This window comes from Carassius carassius, chromosome 13 (genome assembly GCF_963082965.1).
Source record: "Carassius carassius chromosome 13, fCarCar2.1, whole genome shotgun sequence".
Classification (NCBI taxonomy): domain Eukaryota; kingdom Metazoa; phylum Chordata; class Actinopteri; order Cypriniformes; family Cyprinidae; genus Carassius; species Carassius carassius.
Window position 1 is genome coordinate 27,726,905 of NC_081767.1, and position 19,705 is coordinate 27,746,609.

The following is a 19,705-nucleotide window of genomic DNA, read 5'->3' on the forward strand; positions in this document are numbered from 1 at the left end:
CCTCACTTTCCAACAGCAGTCTTGTTATCACACCCCACCAAATCTCCTGCATTTGACTTCATATCACAGAACAGCCCATCCATTTAATGCTGTTTTCATTGATCCAGTAGCCCACCCCACACTCAGACACACTCATACACCTTATATGTCGATATATAACTCTTATTGTTCATCCATAAATTATGTCCTTCTGCATTCTTTCTTGACATGGCAGAACATCTCACTTGCTGTCCTCTCCACTTGACTTTCATTATTGGTAAAAGCTTCTTTCCCTGTGATCAATGTGTCAGATTAAAGCTAAGAGCAGAACGTAAACAGTCATCAGTGATGCATTCTGGTATTGGGAGACGGCAACATATAATTTGCTTTTATTTTCAAGTGCTTCATTTCTGGAACACTGAATATTAGAAGTAGCACAATCATTTCCTGCAGTTAAACTGACAACAAAAAAAAATGTAAAAAACATTTCACATATTGTGAAACATTTACAAAACTATAATTCTTTGTTGATATTTTAAAATGTAATTTATTCCTGTTATGCAAAGCCGTATTATCAGTTGCCATTACTTCAGTCTTTTGTGTCACATGATACTTAATTCATGCTGATTTTGTGCTAAAAAAACATTTCTTATTATCATCAATGTTGAAGACTTAATATTTTTGTGAACTGTAGCGCTCCCCTCAGACGGGATATTATTGAGGGCAGGGCTTTTGGGTTCTTTTAATGTATTTATTAAATGTGTTTTAACCCTGATTAACTCAGTTTTAAATGTTATCTTGGATCTCTCTTTTACAGTACACACCAGAAATGTTTTTATAACTAACTTATGAATTCACAGTTCTTAAGTTATAGTTTTAATAAAGATTTTAACCCGGGTGTCTGTAAAAGAGAGATCCAAGATAACATTTAAAACTGAGTTAATCAGGGTTAAAACACATTTAATAAATACATTAAAAGAACCCAAAAGCCCTGCCCTCAATAATATCCCGTCTGAGGGGAGCGCTACATAAAATGGAGGCACCGCTGGGATTGTCTTGGATTTTTCAGTAAAGAAGAAAATAAAAATATAGTGAAAAGGTAAAAGTACTAAGCTTATTTGCCAATAGTATTAACATGGAAAAAACGGAACTAGTGTCAGAGTTAAAACGCTGGTGCCGTGGTGAGGGTTTGGATGAGAAGCATGCCTTTATGACCATTGTCCCAGAAGATATAGAGATCAGTGAAGTGGAAGAAACACTAGAAACTATCAAGTCTTTAGGACGGGTGCATGTCCGTGGGAGAAACTTCAGTGCAAGACTAAACCGACGAATGGTTTTGTGTGAGAGTAAAGAGACTGTGCGAGAGGACAGTGTTCCTTTTGAAGTGATGCCTATTGATGGTGGGGAGGTGTGGCCTGTAATCATCTTAGGAGGGGCACCGGCAGCTGCTGAAGAGTTCAATAGCAAGTAAAAGGGTTGTTGCAGGCAGAAGGGAAAACCATGGAGGATCTCAAATCATTATTCCCCAGTACAACCCCGCCCACTAGCTCCACTGAATCCATCCTTCGCGCTGTCGGAGATTTGTTGGAAAAGACAACCAAACCAGCTGATGGAGGGAGTTATGGCCGACTACGCATGTTCTCGGGAGTCCTGCCAACGCCGCCAGGGGAGGAACCATTTGATAATTGGCTAGAGCAGGCATCGCTTATGGTGGAGGAAACTGAATGCTCAGATAGAGAAAAAAGACGCAGAATTATTGGAAGTTTAAAAGGGCCCGCACTAGAAATTGTGAAAGCAGTGAGGCACACCAATCCTGACGTCAGCCCAAAAGAGTGCTTAGAAGCCCTCGAAAGTGCTTTTGGAAGTGCTGAGTCTGGAGATGATTTCTATTTTGCTTTCCGTTTGATGCAACAGCAAAAAGGAGAGAAACTATCAGATTTTCTTCGACGTCTAGAGAGGTCTCTAGTTAAAGTGATTCAAAGAGGTGGCCTCCCTGCTAGCAGCAAAGATCAAGCCCGATTGGAGCAACTGCTGAGGGGTGCTATCGCCTCAGACTTGAAGCAGATCCAGCTGCGGTTGAGAGAAAGGAGGGCTGCACCCCCAAATTTTCTACAGCTGTTGACTGAGATTCGTGCTGAGGAAGAGTATGAAACTTCTAGAAAGAAGCTCAGTGCCTCGGTGCATCAAGTGCATGCTAATACAGAAGTGGATACCAGGCAAGCTGAGATTCAAAACTTAAAGGCTGAAATAAAAGAGCTAAAGTCAATGGTTGCATCAGTAGTGACCAAAACCACTCATGACAAAGATGATTACATGGAGCTTAAATCCATCAGAGCACCGCCTGGTGTTGAGAACCGGCAAGATGCTGAGCTGGCTGCCTTAAAAAAACAATTGAAACGATTAAAACAGAAAACTAGCAACAAGATGCCTGAGCAAGATGATGCAGTTACTGTTTCAACCATAGAGGCTACTAAACAGGTCCCCAAAAACCCCAAGGGAGCATCGAAAAGCCCAGAAGAGAATTTCTGCTACAGGTGTGGTGAGAGCGGACATTTTGCCACAAAGTGCCGAAACCCTGAGAATCAAGCCAAGGTTATCAGAAAGCTAATTCATGCTTTGAAGGTGACAAAAGACAGACAGCAGTCTGGGGATGCCACCACCAATGAAGTTAATTGTGGGGTCAAGAAAAGTGCTGTTACTTTATCAGAGCGGGCTGACATCCCTGAAGGCTTGATTGGACCACCTAGCGTAGTACCTGTGAAAGTAAATGGACATGGCTGTGATGCCTTGTTTGATAGTGGCTCTCAGGTCACCATTATTTTTGAGTCTTGGTATCAAACTTACCTGTCTGATGTCCAAATACGCCCCGTGTCCGGTTTAGCCTTGTGGGGACTAAGTGAATCTGAGATCAGTTATCCATGCCGTGGGTATGTAGTGGTTGACATTGAATATCCAGCAAGGGTTGCAGGTGCAGACCAGACGGTGACAGTTCTCGCTCTTATATGCCCCCAGCCCCGAACTGCAGACCAGACTCCTATCATAGTAGGAACCAATGCCAGTCACATTCGACGACTGGTACAGCAGTGTAAGGACAATGGCATTGACATCACCCAGACATGGGGAATACAAGTCTGTTACAGCGACAACCAGTTAACAGCGTCTGGCATGGTCACAGCTCTGGAAGAGGAGGGTGATATTGGCTGTGTGTACTGGCAAGGCCCTGGCCCATTGACTCTGGCCCCTGGTGGTGACTGTACTGCAGTCTGCAAAGTCGAGTACAAGCTCCAGGTTGACAAAGAAATCCTGATGGTTGACTCGTCTCATGTAGCTCCACTCCCAGCTGGTGTGCTACTTCAACCCACAGTGGTGCCCAGCGAAGAGGTGAACGTCAACCATTTCAGAATCAGAATCAGACAGTCATACCAGTGGGAACCGTTATCGGACATATGTATCTGACAGATGCAGTCACTTCTCTCTCTCCATCCAAAACAGATGACACTGAGTTTAATGTGAACCTGATCAACTTCGGCGACTCACCTGTCTCAGAGGAGTGGAAGGAGAGACTCCGTCAAAAGCTATCTACAAGGTCTCAGGTATTCTCTTTACATGAATGGGATGTTGGATTGGCAAAGGGAGTAGAACACACAATCCGGTTATCAGATCCACGGCCGTTCAGGGAGCGCTCTCGTCGTCTGGCTCCAGCTGACCTGGAAGACGTGAGAAAGCATCTCCAAGAACTGTTGCGTGCAGGGATCATCAAGGAGTCTCGTAGTCCCTATGCATCCCCAATCGTGATTGTTCGCAAAAAGAATGGAGCTGTGAGAATGTGTATCGACTACCGATTGTTAAATAGCCGAACAATCCCAGATCAGTATACAACACCTTGTATTGATGATGTGTTGAATTCAATGACCAGAAGCAAGTGGTTCTCCGTTCTGGATCTGCGGAGTGGTTATTACCAAATTGCCATGGCCGAGGAAGATAAGGAAAAGACTGCATTCATCTGCCCATTGGGGTTCTTTCAATTTGAGAGGATGCCGCAGGGAATAACTGGAGCCCCAGCCACCTTCCAAAGATTAATGGAGAAGGCTGTGGGTGATATGAATCTGCTCGAAGTCCTTGTCTACCTCGATGACTTGATAGTATTTGGCAGAACATTAGAAGAGCACGAAGAAAGACTTTTAAAAGTCCTTGATCGTCTGGCAGAGGTTGGGTTGAAAATCTCGTTCGATAAATGTCAATTCTGCTTACCAAAGGTAAAATACCTTGGACATATTGTGTCAGCCAATGGAGTATCACCTGACCCAGCCAAGGTAGAGGCAGTTACAAGTTGGCCACAGCCTACGCACCTGAAGGCTCTTCAATCCTTCTTGGGATTTTGTGGATATTACAGGCGTTTCATCGCCAATTATGCAGCCATTGTCAGGCCATTGTCAATGTCAATGTCAATGTCACCTTTATTTATATAGCGCTTTAAACAAAATACATTGCGTCAAAGCAACTGAACAACATTCATTAGGAAAACAGTGTCAATAATGCAAAGATGATAGTTAAAGGCAGTTCATCATTGGATTCAGTTATGTCATCTCTGTTCAGTTAAATAGTGTCTGTCCATTTATTTGCAATCAAGTCAACGATATCGCTGTAGATGAAGTGTCCCCAACTAAGCAAGCCAGAGGCGACAGCGGCAAGGAACCGAAACTCCATCGGTGACAGAATGGAGAAAAAAACCTTGGGAGAAACCAGGCTCAGTTGGGGGGCCAGTTCTCCTCTGACCAGACGAAACCAGTAGTTCAATTCCAGGCTGCAGCAAAGTCAGATTGTGCAGAAGAATCATCTGTTTCCTGTGGTCTTGTCCTGGTGCTCCTCTGAGACAAGGTCTTTACAGGGGATCTGTATCTGGGGCTCTAGTTGTCCTGGTCTCCGCTGTCTTTCAGGGATGTAGAGGTCCTTTCTAGGTGCTGATCCAGCATCTGGTCTGGATACGTACTGGATCCGGGTGACTGCAGTGACCCTCTGATCTGGACACAGACTGGATCTGGTGGCCACGGTGACCTCGGAACAAGAGAGAAACAGACAAATATTAGCGTAGATGCCATTCTTCTAATGATGTAGCAAGTACATAGGTTGTTATGGGAAGTGTTTCCGGTTCCGGTTTACCTAATTAATGCAGCCTAAAAATCCTTTAACGGATTTGGATAATAAAAGCATATTAGTATGTTATGTGTATGCCAGGTTAAAGAGATGGGTCTTTAATCTAGATTTAAACTGCAAGAGTGTGTCTGCCTCCCGAACAATGTTAGGTAGGTTATTCCAGAGTTTGGGCGCCAAATAGGAAAAGGATCTGCCGCCTGCAGTTGATTTTGATATTCTAGGTATTATCAAATTGCCTGAGTTTTGAGAACGTAGCGGACGTAGAGGATTATAATGTAAAAGGAGCTCATTCAAATACTGAGGTGCTAAACCATTCAGGGCTTTATAAGTAATAAGCAATATTTTAAAATCTATGCGATGCTTGATAGGGAGCCAGTGCAGTGTTGACAGGACCGGGCTAATATGGTCATACTTCCTGGTTCTAGTAAGAACTCTTGCTGCTGCATTTTGGACTAGCTGTAGTTTGTTTACTAAGCGTGCAGAACAACCACCCAATAAAGCATTACAATAATCTAACCTTGAGGTCATAAATGCATGGATTAACATTTCTGCATTTGACATTGAGAGCATAGGCCGTAATTTAGATATATTTTTGAGATGGAAAAATGCAGTTTTACAAATGCTAGAAACGTGGCTTTCTAAGGAAAGATTGCGATCAAGTAGCACACCTAGGTTCCTAACTGATGACGAAGAATTGACAGAGCAACCATCAAGTCTTAGACAATGTTCTAGGTTATTACAAGCAGAGTTTTTAGGTCCTATAATTAACACCTCTGTTTTTTCAGAATTTAGCAGTAAGAAATTACTCGTCATCCAGTTTTTTATATCGACTATGCAATCCATTAGTTTTTCAAATTGGTGTGTTTCACCGGGCTGCGAAGAAATATAGAGCTGAGTATCATCAGCATAACAGTGAAAGCTAACACCATGTTTCCTGATGATATCTCCCAAGGGTAACATATAAAGCGTGAAGAGTAGCGGCCCTAGTACTGAGCCTTGAGGTACTCCATACTGCACTTGTGATCGATAGGATACATCTTCATTCACTGCTACGAACTGATGGCGGTCATATAAGTACGATTTAAACCATGCTAATGCACTTCCACTGATGCCAACAAAGTATTCAAGTCTATGCAAAAGAATGTTGTGGTCAATTGTGTCAAACGCAGCACTAAGATCCAATAAAACTAATAGAGAGATACACCCACGATCAGATGATAAGAGCAGATCATTTGTAACTCTAAGAAGAGCAGTCTCAGTACTATGATACGGTCTAAATCCTGACTGGAAATCCTCACATATACCATTTTTCTCTAAGAAGGAATATAATTGTGTGGATACCACCTTTTCTAGTATCTTGGACAGAAAAGGGAGATTCGAGATTGGTCTATAATTAACTAGTTCTTTGGGGTCAAGTTGTGGTTTTTTGATGAGAGGCTTAATAACAGCCAGTTTGAAGGTTTTGGGGACATGTCCTAATGACAATGAGGAATTAATAATAGTCAGAAGAGGATCTATGACTTCTGGAAGCACCTCTTTCAGGAGCTTAGATGGTATAGGGTCTAACATACATGTTGTTGGTTTAGATGATTTAACAAGTTTATACAATTCTTCCTCTCCTATGGTAGAGAATGAGTGGAACTGTTCCTCAGGGGGTCTATAGTGCACTGTCTGATGTGATACTGTAGCTGACGGCTGAATGGTTGCAATTTTATCTCTAATAGTATCGATTTTAGAAGTAAAGTAGTTCATAAACTCATTACTGCTGTGGTGTTGGGAAATGTCAACACTTGTTGAGGCTTTATTTTTCGTTAATTTAGCCACTGTATTGAATAAATACCTGGGGTTATGTTTGTTTTCTTCTAAAAGAGAAGAAAAGTAATCGGATCTAGCAGTTTTTAATGCTTTTCTGTAGGATATGTTACTTTCCCGCCAAGCAATACGAAATACCTCTAGTTTTGTTTTCCTCCAGCTGCGCTCCATTTTTCGGGCTGCTCTCTTTAGGGTGCGAGTATGCTCATTATACCATGGTGTCAAACTGTTTTCCTTAACCTTCCTTAAGCGTAAAGGAGCAACTTTATTTAAAGTGCTAGAAAAGAGAGAGTCCATAGTTTCTGTTACATCATCAAGTTGTTCTGAGGTTTTGGATATGCTAAGGAATTTGGATACATCAGGAAGATAACTTAAAAAGCAGTCTTTTGTGTTAGAAATGATGGTTATTCCATACTTGTAACAAGAAGTAGAATTTACAATTTTGGCTATATGAATTTTGCAAAGAACTAAATAATGATCTGAGATATCATCACTTGGCTGAATAATTTCAACACCATCAACATCAATTCCATGTGACAGTATTAAATCTAGAGTATGATTTCGACAATGAGTAGGTCCTGAAACGTGTTGTCTAACACCAATAGAGTTCAGAATGTCTATAAATGCTGATCCCAATGCATCGTTTTCATTATCAACATGGATATTAAAATCACCAACTATTAAAACTTTATCTGCAGCCAGAACTAACTCAGATGTAAAATCACCAAACTCTTTAATAAAGTCTGTATGGTGCCCTGGTGGCCTGTATACAGTAGCCAGTACAAACATAACAGGGGATTTATCATTAACATTTGTTTCTTTGGATAATGTTATATGAAGTACCATTACTTCAAACGAGTTATACTTGTAGCCTGCCCTCTGAGAAATCCTGAAAACGTTGTTATAAATTGAAGCAACACCTCCACCTTTGCCTTTTAGACGTGGCTCATGTTTATAACAGTAATCTTGGGGGGTGGACTCATTTAAAATAATGTAATCATCAGGTTTTAGCCAGGTTTCTGTCAAACAGAGTACATCTATATTATGATCAGTGATCATATTATTTACAAAAAGTGTTTTCGTAGAAAGGGATCTGATATTCAATAAGCCAAGCTTTATCATTTGTTTATCCATATTGCTTCTGTTTTTTATTTGTTGAACCTCAATTAAATTGTTAATCTTAACCTGGTTTGGACGTTTTTTGTTTTTTCTAGTTCGGGGAACAGACACAGTCTCTATAGTGTGATATCTAGGTGAAAAAGTCTCTATGTGCTGAGAATTAACTGACCTCTGTGACGGGAGGCAGCTAGCAGACGGTCGGTTTAGCCAGTCTGTCTGCTTCCTGACCTGGGCCCCAGTTAGTCAAGTATAAACACTAAGACTATTTGCCATATTTCTAGAGAGAAGAGTGGCGCCACCCCAGGAGGGATGAAGACCATCTCTTTTAAACAGGTCAGGTCTGCCCCAAAAGCTCGTCCAATTGTCTATGAAACCTATGTTATTCTGTGGGCACCACTTAGACATCCAGCCATTGAGTGATGACAATCTGCTATGCATCTCATCACCACGGTAAGCAGGGAGGGGACCAGAGCATATTACAGTGTCTGACATCGTGCTTGCAAGTTCACACACATCTTTAATGTTATTTTTAGTGATCTCCGACTGGCGAAGTCGAACATCATTAGCGCCGGCATTAATAACAATCTTACTGTATTTACGTTTAGCATTAGCCAGCACTTTTAAATTTGCCAAGATGTCAGGCGCTCTGGCTCCCGGTAAACATTTGACTATGGTGGCTGGTGTCTCTATATTCACGTTCCGTACAATAGAATCACCAATAACTAGAGCACTTTCATCAGGTTTCTCAGTGGGTGCATCACTGAGTGGGGAGAACCTGTTTAATGTTTTGATCGGAACAGAAGAGCGGTGTTTTGACCCACGACTACGCTGCCTCACTGTCACCCAGTTGCCCTGCTGCTGGGGCTCTGTTTCCGGAACCGAACAATGTACAGGAATCCCTGAGCTAGACGCATCCAAAGCCGTATCTAGAGCCCTAACATTTTTACTATCCTCAATTAAAGTTTGGATGCGTGTCTCTAATTCTGAAATCTTCTCTGTCAGCCTAACTATTTCCCTGCATTTATCACATGTGAATCCCTCATCAGCGACAGAGATAGATAAACTGTACATGTGGCAAGAGGTGCAAGAAACAATGATAGGAGAAGCCATTACTCACCGTGCTTGATGAAAATTCTTACTGCGGTTGTTTGATGAACTTGTGAAAAACTGGAGCGAGGGAGAGGAGAAAAGAAAACAGCGATAGGTTCGAATGAAGACGCTAATGACAACTCACCAAAGGCTATGCTCCAACCCAGCGGGGCAAGAAATCTGAGAAAGACAACACTAAGATTTACCTTAAAGAGTCTGAACCCTTTGGTGAAAGGTGGGACCAGTCCTGCACAGAGGCTTTTCACAAGATTATCCGCTGCCTTACTCATGCACCTGTGTTGGCTTTTGCAGATCCCAACAAGTCCTATGTCCTGCATGTGGACGCCAGTTTGAGAGGGTTGGGCGCCGTCCTATATCAGGAACACAGTGAGGGTCTGAGACCAGTCGCCTTCGCTAGCAGGAAGCTAAAGACATCTGAGAGGAATTACCCCGTTCACCAGCTGGAGTTTCTGGCCCTTAAGTGGGCAGTTGTGGATAAATTCCACGATTATTTGTATGGTGTCAGATTTACTGTACGTACAGACAATAACCCGCTTACGTACGTGTTATCGACCGCCAAGCTCAGTGCTGTGGGGCACAGATGGCTCTCTGCTTTATCCACATATGACTTTGATGTCCAGTACCGACCAGGCAGACACAACATAGACGCTGACCTGCTCTCAAGGAATATGCCTGATGAGAGTTCAGAAGAATGGGAGACCATACCACAGTCTGGTGTGAGATCTATCTGCAAACGAATCTGCATCCCTGGTTCAGCAGGCAGTGCCCAGAGGTATGTAGATCAGTTGGGAGCTTCGCCAAAATGTGTGCCTGATAGTTATGCATTTCCAACTCACCTGGAATTGAAATCATTGGGGCAGATGTCAAAGCAGGAGTTGATTCAAGCTCAGGAGGATGATGCAGCCATCCGATCTGTCATACAAGCTGTTAAACCTGGCAAATGGCCTGAAGAGAATGGATCCCGTTTAGAGCGCTCTCGTTTTAAAAAAGAGATGGGCAGACTGATGATGAAAGATGGGCTACTCCACCGAGTAAGCAAGCGACCCTCTGGAGAAGAACTCACTCAACTTGTCTTGCCAAGCAAGTTCAAAGAAGTGGTGTTAAAGGCAAGCCATGATGATCTCGGACACCTGGGTATTGAAAGAACTGCAGACTTATTGAGGAGCAGGTTCTTTTGGCCAAAAATGACATGCGATGTTGAGCAGTACATAAAGAACTGTGGAGAATGTGTCACTCGGAAAACCCCCTGTCAAAGGGTAGCGCCTTTACATCACATTTCAAGCAATGGACCGATGGATCTGGTATGCATTGATTTTCTGTCCTTGGAGCCAGATTCTGCGGGTATCAGCAATGTGTTAGTGGTCACGGATCATTTCACCTGTTATGCACAGGCTTTCCCATCAAGAAATCAGAAAGCACAGACGGTGGCAAAGATCCTGGTGGACAAGTATTTCCTGCATTATGGTTTGCCGGCCAGAATCCACTCAGACCAAGGAAGAGACTTTGAGAGTCAGTTAATCAAAGAGCTCTTGAAGATGATGGGGATCCGGAAATCACGGACCACTCCCTATCACCCGCAGGGAGATCCGCAGCCTGAGAGATTCAACAGAACTCTTCTTTCCATGCTGGGAACTCTGGGCTGTGAGAGGAAACGGCAGTGGAGCAAACATATTGGTTACCTGGTTCATGCATACAACAGTACCAAATGTGATGCTATGGGGTATTCACCCTATTCCTTAATGTTTGGCAGAGAAGCAAGGCTTCCAATAGACTTGTGTTTTGGAACCTCTCCTGATGGCAAAGCTGAGGGTGGCCATTCACGCTATGTAACCAAGCTAAAAGAAGACTTGCAAAGAGCTTACAAGCTTGCCTCTGAGGTGGCCTACAAGACACATCAGAGGAACAAGAGGTCTTATGATAAAAGAGTGGGATTCCAAACACTGGATATCGGTGACAGAGTGTTGCTAAGGAATTTAGGATTGAAAGGGAAACATAAGTTGGAGAGTCGTTGGAGTCCCATCCCTTATGTGGTCCTGGGAAAGATGCCCAACATTCCAGTGTACAAAGTGAAACCGGAGAATGGAGGAGGAGGAGTCAAAACTCTCCATCGGGATCATCTTTTGCCAATCGGACAGTAAGTGAGAATGCCAACAGTGGAGACTGAGGACAAGTCACATGTCAAGACAAGATCAAGAACCAGAGCTGAGACACCACAAAGGTCAAGGAAAGTCTTACCTGAAGTACAGGAAGCTCTTCAAGAGTTGCAGTTTACAGAGTCCTCTTCAGATGTGGAGTATTATGGACCTGAGAAACCCTACAGTACTTACCTGAAAGAGATTCTGACAAAGGAAAGAGATGCTGCTGGACAGTCAAATATCATCCAAGATGATAGTGATTATTCTGGACAGTCAGATGAAAATCCTTAGGATAGTTTGTCAGAGGGAAATAGTTTGGAGGAAGAACATCACAGTATGTATGAAGAGGATGGAGAACAAGATTCAGTTCCTGAAGAAGATAGTGATCCAGAGACTGATAACCCTTGCCACGATAAGCATCCAGAGTCTGTCACTAAGACAAAAGTAATTAGCAAATCTGAAAACCGTCCAAAGAGGATGGTGAAACCAGTTATCAGGTTAACTTATGATGAGCCGGGTAAGCCAAAAGATCAGCCTCTAACTATTGTGCATAGAGGTGTTATCATTAAGATTGGCAAGAGTTAATTTAAACTAGTTATGCACCTTTCCCACTAGTACCTTTAAAAACCAAAAAGGGGGTAGAATTCATTATGTTTGATGAGGACATCAAAAAACTTTTAGAAGGGGGAGGGTGTAACCCGGTTAAAAAATCATGAGGTGATAAGTGATGATTTTAGTAGGCCTACGTTTAATTATCAGAGCATATAAATAGTGTGATTAAAAAGGTGGACATTCATTTAAAAAGTTGTTATAAAAATGTTAAAAGCAGTTTAAAAATTATGTTTATTGTTTCATGGTAAAAGATAATGTAATTCTGAAAACTGTCCAAACCAGGATTTATGTGGTTAATACCGATAGGGCGGAGAGTGAGAGCTCGCGGGTTTGTTTTGAGCACGGACAGGGAGAGGAAAGAAAAAAAGTGTGCGAGACACAGAGATTTCCTGAATTGATTTGTAAATTAGTAGTGCACAAACCAGTGTGTAGATTGTGTCTTATGATTGTTTACACAACAACTGGTGAGACGAGTGACAAGCGGCATATTGGGAAACGGGAGGAATTTCTGCACGAAGTTCAGTGACTGTTTATTTTTGTGTTACCGCTAATATTAACGCTTAGATAAATTTAAGTTTAGACTGGAGTCCGTTCATTACAAGTGAATGACATTTTCTAGCTAAAGTTTGACTAGCTCAGTTGAACTGTTTGAGGGGTTTATCTGCTGTTTTCGACCTGAAGACGGACGAGACTCAGACTGATCTTGGATTTACAAGGATTTCTCTCGTGGGTTTTACCGAAACTGTGAGGAGACAAGAGAAACCAATGGAGTTCGTGCTGAAATGCTGATCGGATGTGGAGCCTGCTCATGTGATTCTTGGAGAAGGACTGGACAGAAACGTTATCGCCAGGTATTTTCCCTTTTGTTTGCTCGTTGACGAGCGAAACGGCCATTACTTTTGGGCCACAACGAACACAAGCATCGCATCAGGCCTGCTACGGTATTTTGTTTTATAAGTATTTTGCTTGCCGGCTTTAGATTGCATTAAGGTTTGTGTGGGCCCACAAATTATGTTGTTTTAAGTGATTTTGAAGTTATTCATCGAAGTTTTCTGAATTGATCCAATTGAAGATTAATAGGGTTTAAATTGTTCTCTGTGCTTTTATATATATAGTACAGTTTTGACAGTATTTTCCTTTTAAAAAGTGGGACATGTTTTGTTGAAGGTTTAAAAAAATAACAATCATATCCTTATTTCATTTTCTTATTTCATTGGAGATAATAATTTCTTTGAGTAAATAATTGAGATATATTTTCGTAAAACCTTGTGTTGTGTTACTTTATTACTTATCTGGAAAGAGGTTATCATTTTGTTCGAGGAGAGGCATATACAGACACCCGGGTTAAAATCTTTATTAAAACTATAACTTAAGAACTGTGAATTCATAAGTTAGTTATAAAAACATTTCTGGTGTGTACTGTAAAAGAGAGATCCAAGATAACATTTAAAACTGAGTTAATCAGGGTTAAAACACATTTAATAAATACATTAAAAGAACCCAAAAGCCCTGCCCTCAATAATATCCCGTCTGAGGGGAGCGCTACAGAACCAATAAATTTTTTTCAGGATTTTTTATGAATAGGTAGTTCAAAACAATAGCATTTATTTGAAATAGATTTTTTTCTAACATCTTTGCTGTTGCTTTTGATTAAATGAGCCCTTGAATAAAAGTTGAATAAAAGTATTAATTCTTTGAAACAAATTCAGATTCAATTTCAATTTTTTAAATACACTTATAGAAAATGTAAGTAATAGTTGCATTGTGAAATATAAAATTACAATAACAAGGAATAAAGTCAAAACTATAAAAAATAAACTTAAAAAAAAAAAAACATTGAATCTATGAGATATAAAGTCACAGTTACCTTTTTATTGTTTTGTACCCTGCAGGTGGAATCATGCTTCCATTCCAAAACACAAATATTTTAACAAAAATATGATTTTGGATGTTTCTCCACTCTAATATCTTCATTAACAGAAACGGTTTTTCGATCACCATGCTGTGTCACAACAACTTTTAGTTTCTTTCCCATTTTCACCATTCAAGTGTTGCATTAGAAACTGGCAGTGAATTACTAAAAGCCTGAATGGCTGGAAATAGATTAGCATTTATATGAAAGTCTCTCTCGGCAGGACAGGAAGAGAAAGAAACTCTTTTAGAAGTATCGCTGCATCTGTGATGTTCAAAAAGAGGTTAAGCATGGTGGCAAAAAAAAAAGCCAGAAAAATGGCATGTCCACCAAAAAAGCAATGGATGATTATTACAGAACAAATATATTTAAGAGGAGATGCATTTAAACTGAAAAGACAATAAGCGAAGGAAATTGAGACCAAGAAATATACTAAAGGTTTGCTGCTTTGTTCCTTTCCTCACCTAACCAGTTGATGGGGAGCATTATGGGAAGTTCATGTAGCTCATGGGCACCGTGCTGTTTGCTGGGACAGAAGACATGCTTGGCAAAAGCATTTGATTGCATGCTGAAATAAGTGCTTACCATGACAAAGTGTTTTTGAGTAGAGCCAGAGAAAAAAACCTGGGGGATAGAGTTTTTCCCTAAGATGCTTTCTGAAATTCATAAATCTTTAAAAAGACTTTAAAGTCCACCTGGAGTCCAATAAAGAAGTGTAACTGCCATTATCCATTGCTGAGTTTACGAGAGCAGGTCTACACAGGAACACTGACATACTTGAAATGGGTTTGATCTTGGGCTGAATGTAAGTAATGAATTATTCATGATATTACTCTAAATACTTAGAGGGAAAGAGATTCAAAACATATTAGTATTTATTTGGAGGAAAATAAATATTTTAAATGTTGTAATATATTTTATATTCTTTAATTTATTTATTTCATAAATTTAGTATTCCAAAAATGTTTTAGTATTTTTAACTTTGTTTAGTATTAAGTATTCCAAAAGCGTCTTTAGCTTGAGGCTCAGACTTCACTGATCACACTGTGTTTTGTTTTTTGTTTGCTTATTTTTTTTTACTATAAAAAGAAGCAGCTCATAAGAGTCATTCACTCAAGATTAGGACTTCACTGGTCATGCAGTATATTTTTGATTCACCAACCAGCGAACCAGTTCATAATAGCCATTCACTTGAGAATCACTAGTCACAGACTTCACTGGCTGCGCTGTGTATGTACAGTAATGTATTCATGCTGAGTTCATACACATCTGGTTGAAAGCCCTGCTCACTTTATTTTTCTTGAACTTGAACTTTTTATCTGATCAATACCGAGCGCTCGCCCATCATGCATTATAACATAACTCCCCGGCTACCTGCGGAAGCCAGAGACAATTTATAAGAGACATGCCACTTCCTCAATCCTCAATACAACTATATAAGGAAAACCCATAACGGCAAAGATAGCGGTTGTATGCACATGTCCCGCCCCTCCCGCTGGAAAGCCAATCATCTGCTTTTAACAGTCAAGCCTGGAAACATTTAAGCCTATCGTCTGGTTCCACTGATGTATGCGCACAGTTGAGGAACCCTTGCGCATGCGTAGTAAAAGTATAACCTGTGGGGAAAAAGGCGTTTTAAACCTTGTTTTGGGGCAAAGTTACCCACTGAGCAAGCGACGTCTGTGGACGTACAAAACAGGTTGATATCACGTCCGTCCGTCCAGGCCATGATTTGAACGTCCATTGACAGCCAGAATTAGTCGATTCATGACACTGTGAATTTATGTCCAATCTGGCCATAATTTAAACGTCCACTGACAGCCAGAAGTAGTTCAGAAAAGACGTTCATACTGACTATAATCTGGACGTCCGTTGACATCCAGAAACAGTCCATAAATGACATGAATAAAGATGTCCAATCCGGCCATAATCTAAACGTCCACTGACAGCCAGAACTAGTTCAGAAAAGACGTTCATTCTGACTATAATCTGGACGTCCGTTGACATCCAGAAACAGTCCATAAATGACGCAAATAAAGATGTCCAATCCGGCCATAATCTAAACGTCCACAGACAGCCAGAACTAGTTCAGAAAAGACGTTCATACTGACTATAATCTGGACGTCCGTTGACATCCAGAAACAGTCCATAAATGACGCAAATAAAGATGTCCAATCCGGCCATAATCTAAACGTCCACAGACAGCCAGAACTAGTTCAGAAAAGACGTTCATTCTGACTATAATCTGGACGTCCGTTGACATCCAGAAACAGTCCATAAATGACGCCAATAAAGATGTCCAATCCGGCCATAATCTAAACGTCCACAGACAGCCAGAACTAGTTCAGAAAAGACGTTCATTCTGACTATAATCTGGACGTCCGTTGACATCCAGAAACAGTCCATAAATGACGCAAATAAAGATGTCCAATCCGGCCATAATCTAAACGTCCACAGACAGCCAGAACTAGTTCAGAAAAGACGTTCATACTGACTATAATCTGGACGTCCGTTGACATCCAGAAACAGTCCATAAATGACGCAAATAAAGATGTCCAATCTGGCCATAATCTAAACGTCCACTGACAGCCAGAACTAGTTCAGAAAAGACGTTCATACTGGCTATAATCTGGACGTCCGTTGACATCCAGAAACAGTCCATAAATGACGTGAATAAAGATGTCCAATCCGGCCATAATCTAAACGTCCACTGAACAGACGTTCATAGGCTATAATCTGGACGTCCGTTGACAATGTTGAAGATTTTATTATTTAGAAAATAAGCAATTTACTTATAGGCCTACATTTGTACACTATTATTTATTCCCTTTGTGTGTATGACTTTGGTTGACTTTGGTAGCAAAGGCCTGAAAACCAAGGCCTGAGAATGTTATTTCAGTAAAGACACCTGGTACAAAGTCTCACCCAAAAATAATCTAAAGGAGGTGACCATATTTGGAAGGGATGTGGGTATATTATCTGTGAAACCCCACAGAACTGGAGTGTCCTTTCTGCAGGAGGCGCTCGGCTTTGTTTGTTCAAATAAAGTCTAATTGTTTCTGGCATCAAAGATCTCTGAAGTCATTTTGCCAGAAAGATTGATTGAAAGACTGAAACTACAACAAAATCCAGAAACGGTCCATAAATGTGAATAAAGATGTTCAATCTGGCCATAATCTAAACGTCCACTGACAGCCAGAACTAGTTGAGGAAATACGTTCATATGGTTATAATCTGTACGTTGACATCCAGAATTATTCGACAAATTATGTGAATAAAGATGTCCAATTTTGCCACAATCTAAACATTCGTAAACATCCAGATTTAATGATTGAAAATATGTTAAAGGCCGGCCACTGTGGCCTGCCCACTATAATCAAAAGGCTGTTAAAAAAAACAACCATCATCATTGTTATAACATTTCCAGAGTCCCTCAGTCCAATTTCCTAAAGTCTTTCATTCCAGATTAAGGTCCTTAAACACTGCGCAGCCTGTATGGCTTTTAAGTTTTTCTTATAGAACTCAATACTCAAAATATATTTTCATTTCATGTTTAAATCTTTAAAAAAAGGGCTGCATAAAATTTACATTTGTGAATACATTTAGCTAACAGAATTTTTTCAGATTTAAAAATTATCAATTTTCTTTTTACATTCATGAAAACATTTAAATTCAAAGTTAGGATTCACATAATATTTTATAAAAATTTACAAAATGTACCACCAAAATATCCACGTGAAAGACAGTTCCAAAATAAACAAGCTTCTCCTTTGGTGTGCACCTCCAAAAATGAGTAACCCTAATTCGTGTCAAGGTGACGGAGGCCAAGAACATGGTCAACTGGTCCTGTGTTGATCAGCTGTGTGGAGTAGTCACTGAATTTGCAAAAAAACACTACAATATGCAGTAACATTTTGAAATTAGATCTTCAAAATCAGACTTATCATATATCACTCCGAAACGGTCACAACACTGTAGGAGCGACGCCATAGTTGACGCTAGTTCCTTGTCAATATCACAATTGTATTGCATTCAACCCTCTACATAATTTTATTATTTTGGTCACCTTGCTCTTTTAAACTTAGGCAGGTCAGTCACAATGGGGAAAGCAGTGGCAGGATGACTAATGATTTTTTATGATCTGATCATCTCTGAGAGGTAGGCCTATAGGATACAGGCAGGTTGGCACAAATTGACAGATCTGGTCCCTCAAATTCAAGGCGAGGAATAAACCAAACAATAACTGATAATGTGAGTTATAACCACATGATTTTTGGGAAGTGGGAATGGTAGACGTTGACACAAATACTTCCAGTCCGACTATTATTCTAAAGTTTTTAAATTATTTATTCTAGAAAAAGTTATTTATTTATTGTATTTTTTCCATTTGTCATTGTCTTTGTTTGAGGGTGATGGGTAAATTTCCACATATTTGGCCTTAAGTTATTTTTAAAGGCCTGGGGTTCCAAAAGAGCGCTGTCCTGACCACCTTGACCCCTTCAGCAACATGGGCAAGCCCAAATATAAAATAAATTTCACCCATACTCCTACAAATGTCAATTTATTTTATAGTTTATTGTTTTGGTGTTTTTTTATGACGTGTATGCTAATTAGTAAAATTATATATTTTTAAAAGTGATAAGCATAGATGTTTTTCGGATAAGAGTGTTTTTTTTTTCCTTTCGTTTTTGTTCTTAAAAGTGTGGTGGAAAAGGCGGTTTTATTGGGTACACCTTCCGGTTTCAAGAAGATTCCCTAGATCCCATGTGAAAAATAGTTCTACCTTTATAGTGATAATAAAAAATACAAACTGTGTCAATTACTTTGATTTTTTTTTTTTACTTTTATAACATGATTTATATAATGATCAAACATGCTCGGAATACAAGTTTATCAGTTCTGTGGCGGACGGATATATGTGACTGCAGTCCGCGCAGCATGCTCCGCCGCATTCTGCACCAAGGCTTTTAGCTGTATCGTGTTACACTTGACGTCCCCATCAAGAACTTTGTAAGTATGTTATACTATTGATAATACTAATAGTGAGCGATTCCCGAAATGTTATTATAATGTTTTTATTTCGTTAGTCCCAGTTGGTTCAGCTAAGTAATTCAAGTGTTTTTTTTTCCCTCTAAATGGACGAACGTTTAAGATCGCTTAACGTTAGTCTCCGTGTCGCTGTCTCACTGTGTTGCACTTGAGTCGACGTCCCCATCAAGGAATTTGTAAGTAACATTATGTTATAATATAGTAATACTAAAAGTGAGTGTTTTTCGAAATGTTATCAAAGTTTTTTTTCGTTAGTCCCGGTTCAGCTAACGTTAAGTAATTCAATTTGTTTTCCCTATAAATGGACGCGCTAGCTACTTAAGCTAGCTCCTCGTGTCGCTGTCTCACAGTGTTGCACTTGAGTCGACGTCCCATCAAGGACTTTGTAAGTATAACATTGTTATAATAGGGTAATACCAATAGTGAGTGTTTTTCAAAATATCATAAAGTTTTTTTGGTTACACTTTATTTTGATAGTCCACTTTAGACAGTCTACTAACTAGTAACTTTTCAACTAGCAGCTACATGTCAACTAAGTTAAAGGAGAACTCCGGTCAATTCTAACATTGAGCTCATTTTTTTGTACATTTGGAGTGCTGTCAATACAGAGAACAATGACAATGCTCTGCATTGCTTAGGCACACCCAGGTCTTTGGACTGCGACAGGTCAACTAGTGGTGAGTTAAACTTTTCATTTTTAAATTTTCAAATCAGCATGCGGGTTACTAATAATGTTGATCATGACTGACTGATGTTTCTGTTCTGCATTGCTTAGGTTCACCCAGGTCTGTGGGCCGTGACAGGACAACTAGTCGTGAGTATA